The following is a 7,666-nucleotide window of genomic DNA, read 5'->3' as shown; positions in this document are numbered from 1 at the left end:
AGCACTCTCGAACCAAGCATATAGAAATAAGACATCATTTCTTGAGAGATCATGTTCAAAAGGGGGATATTGCATTAGAGTTTATTTCTATAGAAAAATAACTTGCTGATATTTTTACCAAACCTCTTGGCGAAGAACAATTTTCAAAAATTCGGCATGAACTTGGGATGATGAAATTTTCGCATTAACGTCTCTATTCATGCTATTGAGTGTATTGAATTGATTGACTTATTGGTGATTTGATGATTTAATATTTATGAAATGCTTAAGCTTGATATTCAAATGATGTGAGTGCTTTGTTAATTCTTGATTGATTATATGAATTAATTGCTTGAATCATGCATTAAAATGGCTCATAAAACATTTTTAGATCAATTAAATGATCTTGGAATGTATTATTTGCTGGCCAAAAATTAAATCAAATGTGCGAAATTATAGATAAAATAAACGGATAACCGTTTCCAATAAGCGGTGAACCGTTTTATTCAAGAAACGAGATTATGATGTCTGTCTTATTACCCTTTCATCGTTTGATGCAATCGGTAAACCGTTTAAAAATAGAGAGCTCTCTAGCAGTTACTCCTTAGCCATTAAGAGATTAACCTTTCACCGTTTCCCATTCCTTACCCTCTGGAAGTTACCCTTTAACCGTTTTCGTGAATAAAAAACTGTTCAAAGGTTTTTCTTCTCCTTCTCCGGTTGCCCTTTCACCGTTTCGGCCATTGTTGCGCAGCCGGAGCTTCCTCTGCCCTCAAACCTTTATTTTTCTTATTTTTCTTGCCAAATCAAACCTATAACATCATTTCTTATCACCTTTAGAACACTTTCACCAATTCAAATCTTCAAATCAAGCCCAAAATAAAAAAAAATCCCAAATCCAAACCCTAAGTGCAGCCGTTCGAGTTTCTTCAATTTTTACCTGATTCTTGCCCTTCTTCAACCAAATTGAGCCTCAAAATCACATCCTTTACTTATTCCTAAACAAATAATCGGTTCATCTTCTTCTCCTCACATCTCTCTCAAAAATTTCAAACTTTCTTACTATTCACCATGGCTGCACCCCCTCAAAGAAATCTCAGGAGAAAATCTATGCCTCCAAGGAATCCTATACCACCACGGGAAGTCTCTGAATTCGAAAGAATTCATTTCCCCATGCCTTCCTTGGCCAAGCGATTCGAGGATCGCTTCAATGGTAGAAAGGTACTTGACTCTTTTTATGTTGAAATAGATGATTTCAGTATCTTAGTTGTATGTGGTAGAAGCATTAGTGATATGCTTCAGCCTTCGGAGTCTGCCATTGACTTTGATGACCGAGTTTATCCCAATTTAGTGCGAGTCTTTTATTCAAACATGGAAATCTCCGCAACTCACCTAGATAGGATAGTTACTCAAGTCGGCGGTGTGCCTATAGAATTTGATGATGAAGACCTAACTGGCTTTCTAGGTATCTCTAGTGAGGGTCATGATATTTATACCTCTAGGAAAGCCCTTTCTTTTGACGATTTTATTCATGTTGATAGAGTCCGTAATATTTGTCGCCGTCGAGACTTGTCTGATGAGATCTGTAATCTACCTTTTCGGTCTCAACTTTTACCTCTCCAAGTTCGCATTCTTTATACTATTTTACAGCACATAGTGACACTTAAGAAGGGTCACTCGGATGAGGTTACGAGGTTGGACGTTGGCCTATTAGATAGCCTCATTTCAGGCCGTCCCATTAACCTCGGCTATGTTATTGTGCGGCATATGTTGAGTACTCTCGCGATTAACCACCGCTTGCTTCCATATGGCAGTATCATTACTAAGATACTGCGACACTTTGAGGTGCCTCTTCTCGATACCAGTTATATGGAGACTAGACGGATTGACCTAGAGGCCATGACTAGTATCGGTTTTTCTAGAAAGAATGGAGAGTGGAGAAAGACTAAAAATTCCAAAAATCGGGATACCTTGATTGCTCCAGAGGACGATCAGATGCTCAACGATGTCTATCCTCCCAATAAGCTTCCAGATTTTAGATTAGGAGCTCATCCTCATCCTCCGCGTCGCCGTTTTGTCCCCCAGCCTCCAGCTGACTCTGACTCTGAGGAGCGTGTGATGGATGCTGACATTCCCTCCTCTTCTGAGCCGCCTCTGGCTCTCGAGCAGCCTCTTGCTCCTGAGCCATTTGTTGTTCCTGAGCAGCCCTCTTCTTCTGAGCCACCTCCAGCGCCAGTTCAGCCCCCTGTTTCGGATGTTATGCAGCAGTTGGTTGCTGATGTTCGCAGGATTTCGGAGCGGCAGCAGCTGATTATCTATCGTTTGGACACTTTCTCCTGTAACCAGTAGCAGCTACGTTCTGACTTTCAGACCTTCCAGCAGCAGAGCATTGATCATCAGCTTGAGCTTATTGCTGGACAGTGCACTCTTCTCTGCTATTTCGGTTATGATCCGGGGAGCACATCTTCTCCACCTCCATAGTTTTTGAGTTCTATTTTCGCACATACATTTCATATTTTGTTTGTTTGTGTGTTGCTATGTGTATTTTTATGTATACACTACTACATCTAAATGATCTTGATGGATTTTGATGACATGTTTTTGTGATGTTCTTGATGTTGGATGACTTGATATTGACTGATTTGATATTGGTTGATGGAGTTGTTGGTTTCTTGGTAAATGGAGTTGTTGGTTTGTTGAATAATGGAGTTGTTGTTACTATATTTTGGAAGTGTTTTTAAATCTCATCTTGTATTAGTGGTTTTGTTCATTTTTAAGGGGAAACTCTGCCAAAATTTTTGCTCGCCAAAACTGAGTAACTTCTTTCTTTAACGGATTTACGGTTTTCTTTTCTCTCTTTTCTTTTTGATGATGAAGGGGGAGATAATTATGGGGAGATTTAAAATGAATAAAAGAAATTATTCAAAAAAATTAATTCTATTAATTAAAATTACTTACCTCCCCGGCAACGGCGCCAAAAACTTGTTGTGCAAATTTTAATGTACTCGCAAGCGCACGAATCTATTGTAGTATAGATCTATGGTGACGAGTGTCGATCCCACGAGGAGGTGGATTTTAATTGTGTATAGAATTAATTTTGTAAATGGGTTGTTGGATTTATGGTGGAAATGATTTGGTATATGCTAAAACTTAAATTAAAATGGCGAGAATAAATTCTAAAATTGGAATTGCAATGGCGAGAATAAATTGAAGATAATTCTATTGAAATGACATACTTGGGTATCTGGATCCGTATCAACATGCATCATGGGCTAAATAATCCGTATTAATGCCAATTAAATCATGAGGGGGGAATCCACACCTCATGAACCACGCTCTAATCAATATGGTGCTAAGGGCTTATCGTGCCAAATAATAATAACCTTATACTAGAGAGCCGGTGTAACCAAGGCGGTATCTAGACAAGACTATTATTATTTGTCGACGAGAAGTCAAAACATCCACAAAAATTAGAGGGGAAGAGAAAATAAATTTACCAAATTAAGCCCATGACACATGTTGAGACTTCACCTTCAACCCAAGCTTGAAAGAAAATTAGCCACTCATAATTGAACTAGGGGCAAAATGGAAATTTATTAAAATACGAAGAAAATACAAGATGGAGAAGGAATTACAGAAAATGGATCCCAAAAATGGATTCAGAGATATCAAATTAGGGGGGGAGGCCCCCTTTTTATAGATACATGGAGTAAATCATGGCCATCGGATTAAAAATAGTTTGGACGCTCAGGATTGCGCCACGTCATCAGTCAACAATCCACGGTTTGACCACGCGGATGAACAGTAACACGGTTTGACCCGACTTTGAACAGTAACGCGGTTTGACCCGGATGAACAGTAACGCGGTTTGGTTGAAAATAATCCTGTGTGATGCATGCACCGTACGCGAGATTTTTCGTCCACTGATATGCTGCCACGTCACCATCAACAGTACATAAGAATTTTAGTCCAACAGGATCGTGACACCTCATCAGTCAATGCCACATCATCGGTCAATGCCACATCATCATCCGTCTATGTGAACAGTGTCGTGAACAGTAACGTATACAGTATCGTACACGTGAATAGTACCGTACATGTGAATAGTGCCATTTTTCCTTTTATGCTCCTCCTAAGGTTTTCGACCGTCCTGAGTTCAAAAGTGATGTCCGTTTTGCCGTCTGATCTCTCCTTTATTGTGAAATGACTATAATGCCCCTAAAATACATAAATTACTTAATTAAAATAAAACACACGTAATTAAATCATAAGAATGTTAAATACATAAAAGTAAGGGTTGTTAGTAAGACTTGAAATGTAAAATGACGGTTTTCTCCTTTATAAATATGCATTTTCTAACACTCAACACTTTTATTAAAGGGGAGCAAAGTATTGAATGAAGTTTATCATCATAAAAAAGGGGGAGATTGGTAACATGAATATGTTAATAATATTGATTTTGATAATAACAAAATTTAAATGGTTTTTGATTAAAATGTTGGAGCTATTCCTTAATAAACGAGAGCCTTATAATCATTTCAATTATATTCATAAAAGATTGATCACTGTTAAATTTTAAATTAGAAAATGAGTCTCTACAAAATCTGGTTTAAAATGTGATTATGAAAATAAACAGTGAACCGTTTATTTTAAACGGTGAACCGTTTATTTTAAATGGTTAACCGATTAAAACCAGAGAGCAACATATTGCCTAAGCTCTAACCGATTAAGAAAAACGGAAAACACAAAAAGCTAGAAAGGCTACTGGAATTTAACGGTGAACCATTTAGTGAAACAGTTAACCGATAAAATCCAGAATGAAAGATTGTACTTGGAAAGAAATGGCAAAAGGTTAACTGAAACAGATAAGGCTAACTTGTTTTGCAGGTTACTGAAAACAAACGGCGAATCGTTAATTACAAATGGCTAACCTATAAATTTCAGAAAGGTTATTTCGTATAAATCTTTAACCATTTAGTATGAACTAACAATTGAAGATTATCTTGCAGGTCTCTGGAATTTAATGGCTAACGGGTAATTCTAAATGGCAAACCGTTTATTTGAAATTTGGCCCAACGGTAACTTTTGACCAGCCTAAACGGTTAACCATTAATGTCTAACGGCGAACCGTTTTCGAGCAGACAGTCTAAAACAACTAGTTTTTCAGCTCCAACTATAAATAAGCTTATTAAAATTCAAACAAGGTTGATCACAACACGACCATTGAGCTTATATTCGAGAATACAATCTTCATAGAGCTTTAAAAACACATTCTTGCTTCATCTATTCACACATTGGGCATTGATTTGTAATCTTAAATATTGTGTGAGAGAAAAATAATTTTTAATTTTTTACTTTGAGTGATTGTAAGTGTTAAGAGATTGGGCATTGTTGGGATATACTTGGGTTAAGAGATTGGGGATAATCTCTTGTTGTAAATGTTCATTGACACCTTGGAAGTCAAGTGTAAGCATTTGAAGCCTTGGAGGATTGCTTAGTAAAATCCTCAAGCTTGGAAAGCTTGGAGGCGTTGACGTAGGCGAGGTTGGCCGAGCCACGTAAAAATCTCCGTGTTTGAATCTCTCTTCCCTTATCTTTTTATATTGTAATTGATTTAATTGTTATTCCATTAAATTCATTTTAGATTTGAGTGATAATTTGTTTTTAGAATCAAATAATTTTTAGAATCCCAATTCACCCCCCCTCTTGGGTTACACACTTGTATTTCAGCAGATTCAGAAACTTTGATTGTGGCTTATTCACCACAGTCAATACACGATTTGTTTCTAAACTTGATGACCTTGCTGTTCACTTGCAACTTCTCTTCTTCGTCTTCATTAAAAACGTTGGTGGAACTTCCCCTAGAGGATGACATTCTCACTGCTTTGTTGAAGCTTTTGTAGCAATACTTGGATTTCGATGCTTTGGGGCACGTGGTTATGTACAGGGGTCTTTGTAAATTTATGAAGCAATGCTGTGCACAGTTAATTTGAATTTTGAACTAGTTGGACACATGTAAAATTTTATGCCATTTATCATAATTTGACATACGATGGCATAACTTGTAATTTTCCTAACTAATATGCCTAATTAAGGAAAACTAATTACTTTTTCAGGCGCATGAAGTCATTTCTACATTTATTTTTTTAATCTTTTATTCACAATTTACATATTAATATTTTAATAGTTAACTTTTTACATTTTCAATGACTTAACATATATCAATTATTTTTGTTGACTTGATAAAGCTGTTACAAGAATATTCTATTAGGGTAGGAATACTTTTGTACTTTCATGAGTCAACAATAGTTAATAATTAAAGATAACGAGTTTTGAGAGTAGATTAATGTTTTCAATAGTAAGCAGAGTGATTTGAATATTGTCACTTCATTAAGGGATAGCACGAAATTAACCTAGTTTTTAATGAGTATAAAAAAGTTTAGTAAATTGTTTTAAAAGTAGAATTTAAAATGAAATAAATAAAATCTAATTTGATAAATTATTTGAAAAAATTATAAAATAAAATATATGTGCTTCCATGTTTTATTTAATTTTTATTTAAATTTTAAATGAAAATAAGAAAGACATGCGCCATAACAATATTGCGCAAATAAAACAGAAAAATATATGGGCCTTGATGCAATTTAAATGCGGGAACACGAGACATAATAAAAAAGCTATTTTCTACTCTTGTTCACAAAAAGTACCAAATAAAATATTACGTTAGAAAATATCTTGTTATTTTCTAAGATATTTTCCATTCATATGTTCTATTTTATCACAATGATACTCACATTTTCATAGAAGGGAGGAACTTGAAACTCTTAGTATCATGATAACCGAGTAAATGGGGAGCCGGTGGTTGCTAAGGAATATAATTAAGAGACAATTATTGTTTTTCGAAGCAAGACAAGATTACACAAATATTTGTAATAAATATTATTTACAAAGTCTGTTCGATGTGTTGAATTACTTTTGTTTATTTATGTTTCCATTAAGTTACACTTAACAGGTCATTCCACCTTGTATTTTTATATGTCAATTCTTTTAAAAACACTACACATTAAAAATAAGACTTAATTTTCCTCATTCAATTAAAGTTAATTAAGTAGAGAGAATTTTCTCTCTTATAAAATATGAGTGGAACTGATATCCTTCAAATATTAGAGATGATAAAAAATTTAAAATGTGCTTCATAAATTCAATATAAAATAATCTAAAAAATTATTTGATTGTAAATATCACTACTTCTCATATTGTAATATAAGTAATTAAAAGAAAAAAAAATGTCATCACCAACAAGTCATTGTTACATCTTTGTCTCATTAATTGAGTTCTTCTAGGATTATTAGATTGGCAAGCATAAAAAATTTAAAATGTGCTTCATAAATTCAATATAAAATAATCTAAAAAATTATCTGATTATAAATATCACTACTTCTCATATTGTAATATAAGTAATTAAAAGAAAAAAAAATGTCATCACCGACAAGTCATTGTTACATCTTTGTCTCATTAAATTGAGTTCTTCTAGGATTATTAGATTGGCAAGCATTTTTCATCCAAGTTACACCAGTCAATAGTCATAAATATAAAAATACGAAGGAATTGTTATTTTGAATCTCTGCATGAAGATGACTCTAAAAGCTAATTAAATTGTCAGATTAGAACACAACAGTAGTGTCTT

The sequence above is a fragment of the Citrus clementina genome, unplaced genomic scaffold (assembly GCF_000493195.1).
Source record: "Citrus clementina cultivar Clemenules unplaced genomic scaffold, Citrus_clementina_v1.0 scaffold_5, whole genome shotgun sequence".
Taxonomy (NCBI): domain Eukaryota; kingdom Viridiplantae; phylum Streptophyta; class Magnoliopsida; order Sapindales; family Rutaceae; genus Citrus; species Citrus x clementina.
This window is presented reverse-complemented; position numbering follows the sequence as displayed.